The sequence below is a fragment of the Papio anubis genome, chromosome 2 (genome assembly GCF_008728515.1).
Source record: "Papio anubis isolate 15944 chromosome 2, Panubis1.0, whole genome shotgun sequence".
Lineage (NCBI taxonomy): Eukaryota > Metazoa > Chordata > Mammalia > Primates > Cercopithecidae > Papio > Papio anubis.
The window spans coordinates 96,182,469-96,198,372 of record NC_044977.1 but is presented as its reverse complement, the minus strand read 5'-3'; the positions used below and the strand labels follow the sequence as shown (position 1 = coordinate 96,198,372).

At 42.6% G+C, this 15,904-nt stretch overlaps 1 protein-coding gene across 3 annotated transcripts in view; it reads right to left on the bottom strand.

Moving 5' to 3' along the window:
- The window catches only part of ZNF445 (zinc finger protein 445), a 37,166-nt gene that overhangs the window by 15,634 nt on the left and 5,628 nt on the right, over positions 1–15,904 (bottom strand). For 2 of the 3 annotated variants that reach the window (XM_031663422.1, XM_009201030.3), the window contains exon 2: positions 14,990–15,077. The exons of the other annotated variant lie outside the window; for it this stretch is intronic. The gene's annotated coding sequence lies outside the window, so the exon portion shown is untranslated. The remainder of the gene's footprint in view (positions 1–14,989; positions 15,078–15,904) is intronic. 3 annotated transcript variants of the gene reach the window in all.

Genomic DNA, 15,904 nt, shown 5'->3' with positions numbered 1-15,904 from the left:
TGCCTGTAATCCCAGCCATTCGGGAAGCTGAGGCACGAGAATTGCTTGAGCCTGGGAGGCAGAGGTTTGCAGTGAGCTAAGATCGTGGCACTCCACTCTGCACTCCAGCCTGGGCAACAGAGCGAGACTCCATCTCCAAAAAGAGACTATCTGGAGTATATTTTGGGCTCTGAAGGAATGTTTGTTTCTTCATACCTGGGGAAGGAGCTTGTGCTACGAATCACATCACTATGTAGAGGAGTCCACGCCTGTGATACACAAAACTGATTCTTTTTTTTTCCTTTTTTTTAAAGACAGGGTCTCTTTCTGCTGCCCAGGCTGGAGTGCAGTGGTGTGATCATGGCTCACTGCAGCCTCAAACTCCTGGGTTCAAGCAATCCTCTTGCTTCAGCCTCCATAGTAGCTGAGACTACAGGCATGTGACACCACAGATAATTTAAAAATTATTTTTAGAGATGGGGCCTATGTTACCTCAAACTCCTGGCCTCAAGTGATCGACCCTCCCACATCAGCCTCCTTAGTAGGATTACAGGCATGAGCCACTAAACTTGACCTCCAATCAATTTTTGATAAAGATGTAAAAGCAGTTCAAAAGAGGAAGGGTAGTCTTCTCACCAAATGCTGGAGCAATTGGACATCCACAGGCAAAATAAGGAAAACTGACCAAAACCTTGCCTCTTGTACACTTGAATTCAAATGGATCAGACTTGGCCGGGTGTGGTGGCTTATGCCTGTAATCCTAGCACCTTGGGAGGCCTAGGCGGGTGGATCACGAGGTCAGAAGTTCAGGACCAGCCTGACCAACATGGTGAAACGCCGTCTCTACTAAAAATACAAAAAAAATTAGCTGGGCGTGATGGCATGCACCTGTAATTCCAGGTACTGAGGAGGCTGAGGCAGTAGAATCGCTTGAACCTGGGTGGTGGAGGTTGCAGTGAGCCAAGATCGTACCACTGCACGCCAGCCTGGGCAACAGAGTGAGACTTCTAAAAAAAAAAGGATCAGATTTAAAGTTAAGCCATAAAACTATACAACTTTTAGAAAACAACCCAGGAGGCTAGATGCAGTGGCTTACACCTGTAATCCCACAATTTTGGGAGGCCAAGGCAGACGGATCATGAGGTCAAGAGATTGAGACCATCCTGGCCAACATGATGAAACCCCATCTCCACTAAAAATACAAAAATTAGCTGGGCATGGTAGCGCATGCCTGTAGTCCCAGCTACTCAGGAGGCTGAGGCAGAAGAATCACTTCAATCCAGGAGGTGGAGGTTGCAGTGAGCCAAGATTATGCCATTGCGCTCCAGCCTGGCAAAAGAGCGAGACTCCATCTCAAAAAAAAGAACACAGAAGAAAACCTTTAGGATCTAGGATGAGGCAAATAGTTCTTAGGCTTGATACCTGTGATATTATGATACATATACACATTGGTTTTTATCCATGGTTCATGGCTCCTAACTCCCATAGCCCTTATTTCCTAAGTGATTAAAACAATAAGCATATCTTTTGTTGAATTATTTGGCCTTTGTCCTTGGTTCCTGAAGCAGCTTTGGAACTTCAGAGTGATAAAGGTAAGACAGCCTTTTGTTATAATATTGGTGCGTTTTAGGCCTCAGAAGCAGGACTCAAAAAATAGAACATCTCTCTCTGACCTTTTCTTGCCCTCCTTTCACCTGCTCCTTTTTCTCCCCAAGGCAGGCTATAGAAAGTAAAAATCCAGTCATCTTCCCCCTTTTCCGTCTTTCTGCTGGCCGTAAATTCTCTGACCTATCATATCTGATTGTAGGTCATAAGACACCCATTTCGGGAGTCCTGCCTCATACTCAGTAAGTCAAAATGCTGCATAGAGAGGCCAAGAAGAATTTGAACTAACAGCCTGAGTGTCCCCATTTAGTCTATTAATACGAGATCCAACTTTTTGTCCAGTCATGTTTTACATGGTTGTCCATGCTTCAATCATGCTTATCCAATGAAGTATCCATAAAAGGTCCAAGAGGATGGGGTACAGACAGCTATGGACAACTGCACTTGTGGAGGCTTGCAGGAAGGCGAACAAGAACTCATCCATGTGCCAGGATAGTGGCGCAACCCAACTCCACAGCAACAAAAGCTCCTGCACCCAGAACACTGCCAGACCTCCCCCTATGTATCTCTTCATCTAGTTGTTTATTGTACCCTTTAAAATATCCTTTATAATAAATTGATAAATGTGTTTCCCTGAGTTTTGTGAGCTGCTCTGTCAAATAAATTGAGCAACACAATCAGAAAATTAATCAACACAACAACAACAAAATAAAACACCCGGAAATAAAGCTAAAAAAACATGTACAGGATCTTAAAAGAGAAACAAAAGACATAATAGACCTGAATACATCTTAGGTATGGAAAGACAAATCTTTTCACAATGCCAATTCTTCCTAAGGTAATGTGTGGCTAATAAAATCCCAACCAAATTCCACTATCTCTTCTTAGGGCTTGATAAGCATATTCTAAAATTCAAGCAAATGAGTAAAAGGGCAAGAATAGCCACGATAACTTTTTAAGAGGTGAAAATATTTGTTCTACCTGACATTAAGGCTTACTACAAAGCTACATTAATGAAAACACTATTACTGAAGGAATATGCAAATAGTAGATAAAAGAAACAGTACATACAGAATCCTGACATGGGCTTAAGCATACATATACATTTGCTCTATGATAGAGGCAGCATTACAAATCAGTGGGAAAGATTAGACTATCCAATGAATTGCATTGGGACAACTGGCTAGCCAAATTAAAATAACAACAAAAAAAAAACCACACACCAAAAAAATGAATTCTGGTTAAAGATTTATACTAAAAAGGCACTTTCTTCATGCCCCAGGAATTTTCCTTTTAAGACTCTCCCCTGAGAGCCAGCCATGGTGGCTCACACCTGTAATTCTAGCACTTTAGGAGGCCAATATGGGAGGATCACTTGAGCCCAGGAATTCAAGACCAGCTTGGGCAACACAGCAAGACTCCGTTTCTATTAAAAAATGAAATAAAATAAGAATCTACCCTGGAAAAATAGATGCACGGTATACAGACATTTACATAAGTGTACACTACAGCACTCTATAACATAATATTGAAAACAATCTACTTGCCCAACAATAGGCCTAAAGAAAAGTGAGCCAGGCGTGGTGGCTCACGCCTGTAATCCCAGCACTTTGGGAGGCCAAGGTGGGAGGATCACAAGGTCAGAAGATCAAGACCATCCTGGCTAATGTGGTGAAACCCTGTCTCTACTAAAAATACAAAAAATTAGCCGGGTGTAGTGACGGGCACCTGTAGTCCCAGCTACCCGGGAGGCTGAGGCAGGAGAATGGCGTGAACCTGGGAGGCAGAGCTTGCAGTCAGCCGAGACTGCGCCACTGCACTCCAGCCTGGGCGACAGAGTGAGACTCCGTCTCAAAAAAGAAATAAATAAATAAATAAAAATTAAAAAAAGAAAAAATAAAAGTGAAACTGCCTTTGCAAAATTGTGACTGACACAGGGAAAGAGATCTAACTTAACTGATTCCATCTTGCTTCTAACCTCCAAGCTGTCTTTGTTCATTCCTGGGCAAAGGCTGAACTAACTTTGGGAGAAACTTATAGTTTAAACAAAGACAGTAACAGCCCTTTCCCAAAGCAGACCTCCTTCTTGCCTGGGGACTAGATTGCCTTTATAGAACTAACATTAGCCACAAGATTAGAAATTATGGTTTAGGAGTCATGCAGCTGGAAGCTACAAGATTCTGACCCTCCCTAACTGCTCCTAAGATCAGTGCCTGAGATACCGTGCAAACCCTGCACTTGATGGATTAGCTGGCACAACCCAGATCAATAAACTGGCTCATCTGATCCTGTGGCCCCCACCCAGAAACTGACTCAGCACAAGAAGACAGCTGCGACTCCCTGTGATTTCGTCTCTGACCAATCAGCACTCCTGGCTCACTGGCTTCCCCCCATCTACCAAGTTATCCTTAAAAACTCTGCTCCCTGAATGTTTGGGGAGACTGATTTGAGTAATAATAAAACTCTGGTCTCCCGCACAGCCAACTCTGTGTGAATTACTTTCTCTATTGCAATTCCCCTGTCTTGATGAATCAGCTCTGTCTAGGCAGCAGGCAAAGTTTACTCCTTGGGCGGTTACAAATTTGGGGGCTTGTCCGGGACTGCCCTTGTGGCTACCTGTCCCTGGTTCAGTGGCCCCCCCTCCAGCGATGGATCCAGAAGGCAGCCCAAGCAGCCACCTAGTTCTTTTGGAACCGGGGGCTGATTCTGGTACTCTCTCTACTGGTGGGGCACTGCCGACCCAATGTCCACAGATTTAATAGAATGGAGAAACAGTCCTGCGGGGACATCCCTTAACTGCAGCCCTATCACAGGGTGTCTGTCTGTAGCCCCACTGCAGGGTGTCTGCATTGGTGAATATCCTAGGCGTTGCCAATGCCTTCTTCCTTCTCCCAGCAGCTTCTGTGGCCCTATGGTGTGGTGTCTGTAGCCCCATTATGGGGTGTCTGTTTGTAGCTCCACCATGGAGCGTCTGTGTCTGTAGCACCATTGCGGGGTGTCTGTTTGGCTCCTGAAGGACTCTTTCTAACCAGTAGGAAGAGTCCTGGTTTGGACGACTTCTAACTCAATGAGGAGGATTTAGAGGTTTCTCAGACCGAGAATAGGAGGATAGTTTAGTTAGGGATCTGATTTGGAAGGCCTTCTGTCTGCCTCACCTTTGCATGTGTTTGTTTATGTGGAAGGGATCTCAGAGGCGTTCCTGATAGAAGTCCAGCAGGCCTAACTCAAAGAACCCTCCTTATTTGTCTGGTTACATTCGATGAGCTCTAAAGAAGGCTCAACGCTCAACAGGTCTGTCTCTTGGGATGACTATCTGCTCTTCCCCTTGCCCAGAGACCCCATTGTGAATCACCATTCACAGGTTGTCCCTTCCCATCTGGAATGGATCAAAGACAACAGGGACCAATGGGAAGAAGTTTGAGCTCTGTCAGGTTGGCTTTGGGTGCTGAACAAGGTGACTAATGTTTGTTTTGTTATGTGTGTTTTGCTGGGATAGAAAACGTTATTTCGGTTCCCCATGCAGCCTGTTGGGCAAATTAAGAATCTTGCCTATGGTTCCATAAAACAGGAAAGAGTGATTTTCTTTTGTAAAGTGGCTTAAACCCCACAGCTATGGCACAGTGAGGATGGTCATCAGAAGCTGCTCCATTCTTCTGGAAGCTGCAGAGAAAAGGAGCCCAGAAACCTGGTATGCCAGCAAAAAAGGGTAAGAAAGGCTTACCAGGCAAGTTTTTGGTCTCTCTCTCTTTCCCTTGTCTGGGTAAACGTCACTATTGGTTTCTCTGCAAGGGTTTAATAGAAACTAGTCTTAGGCGGCAGCAAATCTGGTGTACTTTGCGCTAAGAATTTGTCTTTTTGTGTTCTGTAATGGAGAAAGGAGTATCACAGGATAGAATATGGGTTTAGGACCCCTATAAGCCTGCTTTTCAAGCCAGCCTAGCAGGTTGAACAGTTACTTTTTGCTACAGGTCTCTGAAACCAATACCGTATGAAATGTGTCTTGTTTTCTGTCCTTAAGAGCTTAACCTTGTGACCACGTGGGGATACTTTCTCTTGGTTTCCACCATCCAGAGGACAGGAATTTTGAGGTTCGTGTCATAGCCCTAAAAATTATCTTGAGTAGTTAAAAAACTTTGCAAGCTTGCAATTGGCTTCTCTAGGCTCCTTCTGGGAAGAACCATAGAAACTGCTCATTGCTCTAACTCAGTAGCTAAGGCTTTGCTTTTATGACAATGGCAGCCTGGGTTCTATTCTTGGCTTCCGGAATGATTCCTTTCTGGTTTTTTATTTATGTAACTTTTCCATTTATTGAGGTTCCCCACCCGCCCATGAATAGTTTCTGATTTCCTATCTTGAATTTTCCTTTCTCTAAACTACCCTGGGGGAGATTCTAAATCTTGGAAAAAAAAAAAAGAAAGAAAGAAAAAAAAGAAACTGCTTACCATCTCTTTGAGACACCCGTGTGTCCATGGCTAAGTTATAACCTTAGTGAAATCTGATTAATTTCATGTGGGAAGTTACCTGCAGTAAAATTCAAAAGCCAAAAACATTGGCCGCTTGGTATGGCTAAAGTTGGGTAATAAAAAATATTTAAAGCATTTTTTTAAGAGTGCTATGGTTAAAAGCTTAATTAAAAGTGGATAAACAAGCTATAGGTATATTTAAAAGGTCTCTTCTTTTTCTTCTTGGAACTTGTTTTTCTGGAAAAATGTTTTTTCTTCTCAGCTCGACTGCATTACCTTTGCCTCCCAGGTTCAAGCAATTCTTCTGCCTCAGCCTCCCAAGTAGCTGGAATTACAGGCGCCTGCCACCACACCCGGCTAATTTTTGTATTTTTAGTAGAGATGGGCTTTCACCATGTTGGCTAGGCTGGTCTTGAACTCCTGACCTCAGGTGATCTGCCTGACTCAGCCTCTCAATATGCTGGGATTACAGGTGTGAGCCACGGAGCCCAGCCTGTCTTGCCACTCTTAATGCACAGATGAGAGGCCCTAAGATAACTTCTGGTAGCCTGCGACTCATTGGGAAAAACAGACGAGGCACCACAAACCCTGTTTTGGGGGAAACAAACAAGCCACCTCTGTTTTCCTCATGAAATCATAGGAATTAAAAGCTGATAGATCTCTTTCAAAATCAAAGGCTCTGTTCTGTTTTGCGTTGTGTTATCTGACGTTTTTGAGTATTGGGGTATCAGAAATTACTTCGCATTATGAGAGAGCTTTGGTGTGTAATAACTACGTATACTTTAAGGGATGGCTAAGAGTAACTACGGAGGGATACTTGATTCTGCACACTTGGATCAGAGAAGCATGCTCTTGGCCACCTGGAAGATAAGGAAACATCCCCACCTCCCACTGGGAGATGAGACTCCCATGAGAGATGGGCTGATTACAAAATGGGATAATTCGGTTTGGGTTGCCTTGCAATGAAATGCAGGGTAGAAGCACTGCACTGTCGACTGGTTACGGTAGCTCATGCCTGTAATCCCAGCACTTTGGGAGGCTGAGGTGGGCGGATCACTTGAGGTCAGGAGTTCGAGACTAGCCTGGCCAATATGGTGAAACCTTGTCTCTGCTAAAATGCAGAAATTAGCCAGGCATGGCGGTGCGTGCCTATAGTCCCAGCTACTCGGCAGGCTTAGGCAGGGGAATCGCTTGAACCTGGGAAGCGGATGTTGCAGTGAGCTGACACCATACCATTGCACTGCAGCTTGGATGTTGCAGTGAGACTCCATCTCAAAAAAAAAAAAAAAAAAAAAGGCAGCAGCAGCACTGCACTGTCTTCTCTAGCATTCCCCTCCTTTTGGGGATCCAGGAACCAGTATAAAAAGGCCCCCTTGGCCGAGCGCGGTGGCTCAAGCCTGTAATCCCAGCACTTTGGGAGGCCGAGACGGGCGGATCACAAGGTCAGGAGATCGAGACCATCCTGGCTAACACGGCGAAACCCCGTCTCTACTAAAAACACAAAAAATTAGCCGGGCGAGGTGGCGGCGCCTGTGGTCCCAGCTACTCGGGAGGCTGAGGCAGGAGAATGGCGGGAACCCGGGAGGCGGAGCTTGCAGTGAGCTGAGATCTGGCCACTGCACTCCAGCCTGGGCGACAGAGCGAGACTCCGTCTCAAAAAAAAAATATATATATATATATATATAAAAAGGCCCCCTTAATTTTGGGGATCTGTCTTTGCCTTCAGCTGCTTACTTGCTGCTTATGTGGCCCTAGAAACACATGCTTTCCTGGCCCTGTTCCTCCAAGGGCTCAACTCTGAAGCCAGTAATCCAACCAAGAAACTGGCAAATGAAAAATCTTATAAGGGCTGAATCTTCTGTCTGTGTGTTTCTATATGTTGTATGTTTATATACAAAAGAGCTCTGATTGGCTTAGGAAAGTAAGCGCTTAAATCAAATATTTTGTCAGAAAAATTAAAACTTTTAATGCCTTTTTGTTCACGTGACTTTAATATTCTTTTGGAAATAAAGACAGTTTTAAAGATAAAATAAAATGTCTTGAAAATGGAGACATTTGGTCTAAATTAAGATATCAGATTTGCCAAATGCTTTAAGGTCAAATTGTTTCTTTGACTTCTGAGAATTGTTCAATTTACCTATTTTGGAGCATTAGATTATAGACAAGGCCTTGGGACATATGGAGAGCCATGCCCATTAGCTATGCTAAAAAGAGTCAGACCTTATCATCATTTCTGTCTGATATCCTAGGCTCCACCCCAAATACATAATTAAAATTGCTTGCTTGGCTGGGCACAGTGGCTCACGCCTGTAATCCCAGCACTTTGGGAGGCCGAGGTGGGCAGATCACGAGGTCAGGAGTTCGAGACCAGCCTGGCCAGCATGGTGAAACTCCGTCTCTACTAAAAAAAAACAAAAAATGAGCTGGGCATGGTGGCATGCGCCTGTAGTCCTAGCTACTCGGGCAGCTGAGACAGCAGAATTGCTTGAACCCAGCAAGTGGAGGTTGCAGTGAGCCGAGATTGCACCACTGCATTCTAGCCTGGGCAACAGAACGAGACTCCATCTCCAAAACAAAAAATCGCTTATCACGTTTTCCACTAAAAATAAAATTTGCTAAGAGTTAACATTGTAACATTTAATTGAGACCACTGGAGAAACAGTTTTACATACAAGGTGTGTAGAAAATGTGTTTTTGGTAAAAGATTTTAAGAAGGCATGGGAACATGGCTTTTGTTAAAGGGAATGTAATTTTGTCCATTTCAGAGGGTTTTAAGGATTGTCTTCACCTAAAAGAGGAATGGAACAAAACTGAAGGTTTAAGCAAAGTGAAAAGGGTTTGTGAAGGGTTGATCCTGTAAAAATTCTGTAGGTATAAACAAGTTGGCTAAGATTTAAAAGAAATTATTTAGCTTTTTTCCATAGGTTAAAAAATTAAAATCATAGTGATGTGGGGCCAAAATCCGGGCCCATGTGTCCGAATAACAGGGTTTTCTTAGAAAACTGATCTGCTGTTTGATGGAAAATTGTAAAGGGGTCTAAAAAGTTTATGAAAATCTTATCTTATGGTCAAACTAATTAAAACTGGATAGAGATACAAACTTTTATTTAAAAAACTAGCTTTAGGCCGCGCACCGTGGCTCACGCCTGTAATCCCAGCACTTTGGGAGGCCAAGGCGGAAGGATTACCTGAGGTTGGTAGTTCAAGGCCAGCCTGGCCAACATGGTGAAACCCCCTCTCTACTAAAAATACAAGAAATTAGCTGGGTGCAGTGGCGCGCGCCTCTAATCCCAGCTACTCTGGAGGCTGAGGAAGGCAAATCGCTTGAACCTGGGAGGTGGAGGTTGCAGTGAGTTGAGATCACGCCACGGCACTCCAGCCTGAGCTACAGAGCAAGACTTTGTCTCAAAAACAAACAAACAAACAAACAAAAACTAGCTTTAACATTAAAGATGCATTAATGCAAAAATGAAATTTGGTTTTCTCTTTTGAAGATGATTTTTAAGTAATGTTAAAAGATAATAAAAGGGTTTTGTTTTCTCCTTTGGGTAAATGGCAGGGAAAAAAAGGAGAGAAGAGAGATTCGGTTGGCCTCATGCTATGTTCATTGGGTCTTCTTTGGAAAGCTAAGTCTCCTCTATCAGAGTAAAGGTTTTTCTTTTTAAAATTTTTTTTTGGAATTTTGGCCAAATGAATGATTTATGGTGACCTGGGATTCTATTTTGTGATATCCAGTGTTTTAAACCTTTGCTAATTGACAAACTTTCCAAAATCAAATTATAAATTATGTCTCTTTCCAACCTAGAATTTTAGATATTCGGTCCTCTAAAGTCCAAAAATGGCATTTGGCTTCTTTGGTACAAAAATCCTACAGGAAGCATTGTCAAATATAAAATGGTGTTTGGCTTTCTGTGGCCTAGATTTGTGCAAGTGTGTTATTAGTATATGTTCTGAAATTATGTAAAACCCCTATAATACTAATATGACTTAGTATATGTTATCAGTAATAATTATAACTATGTTAACACACTGTATGCCATGGAGGTGGCAAATTTCCTTGTCAATCGTGTCTTTAACTGTGGCTGCCCTAAAATGTTTTTGTCATCCACAGACAATTGTCTCATCTTGGTCCTCTTTAAAATATGGTTTTATAATCTGGTATAAAATTTAACAGGTGCTCTTAAATGCAGGATTCTGATTAATTAACTCTGGAGATTGTAATATTAGAATAAACACTTTCAAATAGAAGAATGAATGGTGTTTGGTTTACTTGGGACTGTGTTTAAATATGTTATCAGTATGTGTTCCAAAATTATGGGAAACTTCTATAATGCTGACATAATTTAGTGCACATTATTATAATTGTTATGTAAAATTGTTGTACGCCACAGAAGTAACCAAAATTCCTAGTCAATTGTAGCTTTCATAGTGGCTACAGATTTTTGTCATCCACAGATATTTTGTCTTGCTTTGGTCCTTTTCAAAAGGCAGTTTATAATCAGATGTAGGACTCTAAGTGCCAGTCTCAGATAACTTTAAAAATTGTGCTATTGGAATAGAGAATAAAACAAGCTCCTAGGACTCTCATGGAAAGTTAATGTGTTAAACACTGCTAAACCTTTTGTTTTCAGAGTTAAGATAACTTATTTCTTTAGAGCTATTTGCAACTTTTAACGAGTAAAATATTCTCCTGCGAACAAAATTTGAAGCATATTTGTTCCTTTCTACCTGATTTATCCAGAATTTGGAAACTATTTGTGAATATTCTCAATGGCAGTACAGTTCATTGAGTAAGTGCCAGAAGAATCTGTTTCCTTTTGTAACAGGACACAGCTGAAGAAATCATGCTTCCTTTAAAGAATCAAAGTTGACTTACAGAGCCAACTAAAGCCTGTTGGGGAATCTGGCCTCATACCTTGCCCACACAGTCTCTGTACAAGGTTCCTGACGACCTGTGGTAAGTAAAGAATGTCACTTTCTAACAGGTCCAGGAACCCCAAGTTACCTTGGGACCTGAAGAGGAGAGGAATTTGCCCAACTCACAGGTATTTGAGAGTACAAACCCATGGCTGGGCTCGGCTTTTAAAAAGTCTTAACTGAGATTCTGCATGGAACAGAGTTCTAGCAAAGCCAACTTAAAAAGCCTAAGTGAAAAATAATTATTCTTGGGGCACTTTATGCAAACAATCAGGCCAAGCACAGTAAGACTAAAGTTTATTTTGTAAACAAATCAGTTCTATCAAGATTTGTTTTTAATAAAAATGGGGACTGGAGAGAGAAAGTTATGCTTCAAAACTATAGTACAGTGTTGTTCACTGTTCCTGAGGCTTTTTCTCTGCAGTTTAAACTAAATTATAAATTCTTTGTGGGTTAGAAGTTCCCAAACTAATACTTTCAAATCTTTGCTTTTAAAATTGGGAATTGTACTCCTCATCCTAGGACTCATTCTTTACCTTACAGTAGGCTGTTTCACGTAAACACTGTAGTAAAATTACAAATGAAAATACTAATGTTGTCATGCAAGCCATGAACGCCCAGCCAGGCCTGCAGGAGTACACTCAGACAGTTGCAAAGCAGTTCTACTCTTCTCATGTTGGGGTTCACTCCCATTCTCACTATGTCCCCTGTCAGCAGGAAGAAGCCAGAGCAATCAACGGTCTTTTCCCTCCTTCATAACCTACATTTTATTAAGGTGTCATACAACCCAAAGGGAGGCACTGAAACTGTCATTGCAAAATTATGACTGAGACAGTGAAAGAGATCTAACTTAACCAACTCTATCTTGCTTCTAACCTCCAAGCTGTCCTTGTTCATTCCTGGGCACAGGCTGAACTAACTTTGGGAGAAACTTATAGTTTATAGTTTAAATAAAGACAGTAACAGATCTTTCCCAAAGCAGACCTCCTTCTTGCCTGGGAACTGGATTGCCTTTATAGAACTAACATTAGCCACAAGATTAGAAATTACGGTTTAGGAGTCATGCAGCTGGAAGTTACAAGATTCTGACCCTCCCTAAACTGCTCCTAAGATCAGTGCTTGAGATATTTTGCAGATCCTGCACTTGATGGATTACCTAGCACAACCCAGATCAATAAACTGGCTCATCTGATCTTGTGGCCCCCACCCAGAAACTGACTCAGCACAAGAAAGACAGTTGTGACTCTCTCTGATTTAATCTCTGACCAATCAGCACTCCTGGCTCACTGGCTTCCCCCAACCCACCAATTATCCTTACAAACTGCTCTGCAAATGCTGGGGGAGACTGCTTTGTGTAATAATAAAACTCCTGTCTCCCACACAGCTGGCTGAATTACTCTTTCTCTATTGCATGAATTACTCTTTCTCTATTACAATTCCCCTGTCTTGATGAATCAGCTCTGTCAAGGCAGCAGGCAAGGTGAACCTCTTGGGAGGTTATAAAAGTGAAGCATTTGGCCAGGTGCAGTGACTCATGCCTGTAATTCCAGTATTTTGGGAGGATAGTGAGAGTCTGTCTCTTAAAAAAAAAAAAAAAAAAAAGTATTTTATAGGATGAAATACTCACACACCTAAAAGGAATGTACTAGAATTGTTATACATCAACATGACTGCTTCACCATATGCCAGGTGATAAGGCTCTGTAGCTAAGGTTACAAGGCAACTAGGTGTCACCCAAGGAAGAGACAGTGTATGACTTGAGGTCACTCAGAAAAGACACCACCCCCACCTAGCTCAAGAGATACAATGTTTACTTATGGAGACAGAGAGTGCACAAGATCCAGCCACTTGCAATGTGTTGGTCCCTCATGGCCAGCAGAACCACTCAACAGTCTACACAGGTGGTGTGTGTATACACGCTTCATATTGCAGTAGAAGGACCTTAAATCCCTCCTCTGTGGGGTCTGAAATGCAGAAAGCTAGGAGCAGGAATGAGGGCTACTGATTCATGCACTTAGAAACAGAACAAAGGAGGCCCGGCACGGTGGCTCATGCCTGTAATCCCAGCACTTTGGGAGGCCAAGGTGGGCACATTACCTGAGGTCAGGAGTTTAAGACCAGCCTGGCAAACATGGTGAAACCCTATTTCTATTAAAAACACAAAACTTAGCCAGGCGTGGAGATGTATGGCTGTAATCCCAGCTACTCAGGAGGCTGAGGCAGGTGAACCACTTGAACCCAGGAGGTGGAGGTTGCAGTGAGCCAAGATCATGCCACTGCACACCAGCCTGGGTGACATGCAGCAAAACTCCATCTCAAAAAAAAATAATAATAACAAAAACAATAACAAAAACAAAAAACAGAATAGAGGAGTACATCAAGTGCAGAAAAACAAGATAGTCCCTCACAAGATGTTAAACCCAGCAAAGGTTGTGAGGACTCTTTCACTCTTTCGTAAGGAAATGTTTTGGGCCCAAGGCCACTCTTTTTTCTCACTCTGTCATCCAGGCTGGAGTGCAGTAACACGACCATAGTTTACTGCAGCCTCAAACGCCTGGGCTCAAGTGATCCTCCCACCTCAACCTCCTGAATAGCTGAGACTACAGACATGTACCACCCTCACCCTGCCTTTTTTTAACAGATAGGGCCTCACTATGTTGCCCAGGCCAGTCTCAAACTCCTGGCTTCAAGAGATCCTCCTGACTTGGCCTCCCAAAGCACTGGGATTACAGGCATGAGCCACAATGCCTGGCATCCAAGGACACTCCTACGCAGCCAAGTAAGGAGAGAGAAACTGTGCATGACTGCTTTTCCCAATAATAACAAAAATATGTGCTAAGTTTAAAAACACATCCTAAATACGAATTGTGAAAAAGAAAATGTACAATCGTGTGTGTATACACATGTATGTGAAATGTACCTATAACTACTCAAACAAATTCTAAAAGCCTGGAAGAATTTACAAAAACTCTTACTGGTGGTGGGGATAGGAAGGTAGAGAATTGCTTTTTTTTTTTTTTTTTTTTTTTTTTTTTGAGGTGAGTCTTGCTCTGTGCCCCAGGCTGGAGTGCAGTGGCCTTGATCTCAGCTCACTGCAAGCTCCACCCCAGTTCACGCCATTCTCCTGCCTCAGCTTCCTGAGTAGCTGGGACTACAGGCGCCGCCACAGCATGCGCCACCACGCCCGGCTAGTTTTTGTATTTTTTAGTAGAGGCAGAGAGGGTTTCGGTGTTAGCCAGGATGGTCTCGATCTCCTGACCTTGTGATCCGCCCGCCTCGGCCTCCCAAAGTGCTGGGATTACAGGCTTGAGCCACCGCGCCCAGCTGAGAATTGCATTTAAAAGCAACTTTATATTTTTTTGTCTTCTATTTCCTAAAAGAAAAGTAAATTGAAAAGCAAGTATTAGAAAGCATAGTTATACTGTCATTTACAATTTAAAGCAAATGAAAAGTAAAGCACAGTTTATGTATGCACATAAAAGCTCCTAAGCCTCACTACCAAAGTGTTTTTAGTCATGATTTCCTCTGGGAGGTGAGATGACAGGGCTCTCCTTCCTTATTTGCCTATATTGCCTAAATTGTTACCCATTACATTTATAAACAGCAAAGTGATCAATAATTCTGCTTAAGAAGCAAAGCAATTGAGTAGCAACTCATAGGACTGAAGATGGCAGAAGCACAGTGGAAGGGACAGCACATTCTTGAGGGGGGACTTGAGCACAAACAATGGCTTCAGCTCAAGCAACTACAAAAGGAAGTTCTCCAGGTGAACAGATGTAAGGGGGAAAAAAAAAAACAGGCAAGTGAGGTGGAGAACAAGAAGAGCAAAATGCTACCAAAACAAAACATGCAAAACAAAAAGGCAAAACAACAAAAAAACCTATCCAGAAAGAAAACAGAAACAAAGAAAAGTAGTAGCCAGCAACAATGGAAGAAAAAAAATAAAAGTTGAAGAAAAAGAGAAATACAGGTAGTGCTGCCATTAATGTTCCACAGACACAGGATCAGCTGACTGTATGAATCACCTGCATCCAGAATTTCTCCAATATGACTCTTGGTTCAGTCTGGAGAGCATTCTCATCAGTATCTTCTTGTCCCTAAAAGCTTCTTTATCTAGGAGTAAAAGTACCCAGACATTATTGGTGGAAAAGACCCATCAGTAACAGCCATCAATCTACTCCAGGCTCCAAAAATGCTCATAAATAGTCACTGAATTGACAAACTGAAGACTCACGAGACAAGAACTGGAGAGTCTACAAAAAGTGTGAGATGGACAACAGGTCTCAGAACTTGTTGCAAAGTGGTCCCACTACCCTGTGCACAAAGTCACAGATGAAGGTCATATCCCCTGATAATGTTGACCCCTTCCATCTCCCACCACTGTGAAGCAAATGTAAAAGGAGTGACACTTATGATATTAAAACAGAGCCACCACCTTCTACATTTGCTCTGAACTAATACCTATCCAATGTCCTCTGTGCTCAGCAAGTGCTGCTAATACTGTCAAAAGAAATGACAGTAAACTAAGATGTGAAGACTCACGCTAGAAGGCATGCAATCATCCTACAAAAACAAAGAAACTACAGTCCTACTCTAAGGGCCAAGGAGAGGCAAGAAAAGAGCTACATTAGGGATCACACATGCTGAGGAAGCTGCTACAGTTCTGGCAGAGAACTGAGGCCTTGCTGTAAAAAAAGGGAGTGGAGAAAGAATAAGTATTCAAAGAAAAAAAAAGGGAAAATGAAAGAAGAGATAAATAAATGAAGGCCTATAAAAGGAGACTTGAAGACTGAAAAGCAGTGGGAGCTTCAGGACCAAGAGGAGCAGGCTCCAGCCTCGGTGGGTTCCAGCAGCACAAAAGGGAAGGAGAAACACCTTATCAGGAGAAAGCTGAAAAACAGAAAAAGGAGAGAGACTTTCATGGCCAAACTTGCAGAACA